The sequence below is a fragment of the Vulpes vulpes genome, chromosome 11 (genome assembly GCF_048418805.1).
Source record: "Vulpes vulpes isolate BD-2025 chromosome 11, VulVul3, whole genome shotgun sequence".
Taxonomy (NCBI): domain Eukaryota; kingdom Metazoa; phylum Chordata; class Mammalia; order Carnivora; family Canidae; genus Vulpes; species Vulpes vulpes.
The window spans coordinates 57,061,580-57,064,187 of record NC_132790.1 but is presented as its reverse complement, the minus strand read 5'-3'; the positions used below and the strand labels follow the sequence as shown (position 1 = coordinate 57,064,187).

The 2,608-nt window shown below is 35.9% G+C and overlaps 1 pseudogene; it reads right to left on the bottom strand.

Moving 5' to 3' along the window:
• Nucleotides 1-1,437: 1,437 nt before the first annotated feature.
• Nucleotides 1,438-2,036, bottom strand: LOC112933231 (small ribosomal subunit protein eS8 pseudogene; annotated as a pseudogene).
• Between the last annotated feature and the right edge of the window lie 572 nt (nt 2,037-2,608).

Here is a 2,608-nt window from a genome sequence, read left to right as displayed (position 1 = left end):
CTTTTAGCCTTTAATGTCCAGTAGTGTTTATCAATCACTGCTTTTAGGATTTTAGCCACATAGTTATATACGTTGATCTTGCTTTATCCTCTGTGCCTTTCAGTCTTATCTGTGTTGAATAGAATCTAGATTTGATTTGGGACTGTGGAGGTGAAGTGGCTGTAACAACAATAGTTCTTCTTGAGAGGCAAGCTGAAGAGTCTGCAAAGGACCCAAACACCTCTTCATCAAAACCACGATCTGAATACAGAGTAAGTCAGCTAAAATATGTATGGTCACAGTTGAATGTTTGTTCAAAAACAAAATAATTTCTTTCTTTTTTTTTTGTCTTCAGTCAACCATAGGAAGAATTTCATGTACTATTTTATTATTTCATATTTTTAGATTTACATTTCTTGCTCATGACACCCTCTGTGACACTTGGACATCAACTGTGTTGGTTTTGTCTGTGTTTACAGAGAAGATAAGGCATACTCTCTTTGATTTAGCACAGCTGTGTGGCAGCAAACTCTTGCAGAAGCAAAGCAAGAAAATAAAACTATCCGTAAAACTGAAAAAGAAAAAAATTAAATTTCCAAAATTTTCTGTGGGTTGCTTATGGAGTGAGAGATTATCTAGTTACAGAGATAATGAGGGGAGTGTTGCTTTTTTTCAAGAAAGACTCACTTATCTGTACAGCATGAAAGATATAACACGTGTTGCCTTATACTTAGAAAAATGAAAATATGGTCACAATTCAACAGAGAAAATTTAAAACTGAAAAAGGATTTGCAAATATACCATTTAAAAAACTTTTAATTGAACAGATGTACATACATAGAAATGTATGTATCTATTCTTAAGTGTCTGAATTACCAAAATTTCACAAAATGAACACACCCATGCAGCAGCACCAGATTGAGATGTAGAATATTGGCAGCACCCTAGAAAGTCCTCTTGTGCTTTCTTCTCGTTGATACCTCTCAAGTGTAACACTCCTGTGATTCCTAACAGCACAGATCAGTATTGGCTGTATTTGTACTTTCTTAACTGAACCATGTCACGCATACCTTGTAAAAATAGACATAAAGTCTATTTTCTTTCACAACATAGTTTATAAGAATTATTAGTATGTTGCATATCATTGTAGATCCGGTTTTCATTGTTGTGTAATATTTCACCATGCAAATATATAACAATTAGTAACATTTGATTGGCATTTGGGTAATTACTCTCCAGTTTAATTTCTTGGAATAGTTTGAGTAGGATTGGCACTACTTCTTCATTAAATATTTTGTAGAAATAAAAATGAAACCATAGACCCAGGAATTTGTGGGAAGATTTTTAGCTACAAATTCAGTTTCTTGTATATTAGACTATTCACATTATCTATTATATCTTGTTTTTTTGAACAATAAACACCTTTATTACATGACCAAAGATAATAGGGAGGAAGATTTATTTGCCTTTCTGGGCTTTGATTGTGCTCAACTAGAACTCTAGCTCCTAGGGCCTTCTAAGCTCATTGCCATCTGCTTTATCACACTAGCCTGGTCTTGACGCTATGCATGCAAGTTCTCCCTGCTGGAACTTCTCCTCTAGGAGATTGCTGATTTTGGCATTCTTTTTCCTTTCATCATATTTCTTCAGAACTTTCTTGGATTGCTTTTTGTTTAAAATCTCTTCCTTTTTAGGAGTTAGCTTGGCCTCTTTCTTGTGGCCTAGGGGCAGTGCATAGTAGAACTTATACCATTGTTCTTGAAATGTGCTGTCAGTGAGCACCATATGGTTCTTCACTGGGGGCTCAATATGGACCAGTTTGATGTTTGGTACCTTGTAGACAACATCAGTAATCTTTGTTTTGTGCACACAACACTGGGAGTCCCAGGAGAAGTGCCCTAAAGATGGATGTATTTATTACTGCCTCCCTGAGTATAGACTGTATGTATGCTGCGGGGGGAAATCCTAGTGTTCACAGCAAGTCATCCCAGCTCCTACCTCCACTTCTTGGAATAGATCTTGTGGCACTTGTGCCATCTATCTTGAGAGATGCCCATTGCTCTGGTGCTGGCTACAAAAGAGTATATATCTATTACATCTTGAGTGAACGTTGGTACTACATGTCTTTGAGGAATTTGTTCATTTCATCTAAATCATTGATTTCATGGGCATAAAACTGCACAAAGTATTCCATTATTATCCTTTTAGTATGATTAGAATCTGTAATGATATGACTTTTCTCAATCCTGAAATTAGAAATGTGTGTTTTCTCTTTTTTACTTCTCTTCAGTCTGGTTAAATACTTACCAGTTTTATTGACCTCAAAGAGCCAGCTTTTAGTTTTACATTGTATATCTCTAGTAATATTTTTTTCTCTGAAATCCACTTTGGCATCAGTATAATTATTCTTACTTTCTTTCAATTAGCGTTAAAACGGCATACCTTGGTGAGTAATTTTCACTCATCAAGAAACACCCATGTGTTTCTCGTAAACAGTATATCATTACATCTCATTACATCTTGATTTTTAAAAAAGATTTATTTTAGAGAGAGTGACTGAGCATGAGCAGGGGGAGGGGCAGAGTCAAGCAGACTCTCCTCTGAGCTGGAAGCCCTCCTCACCTCGATC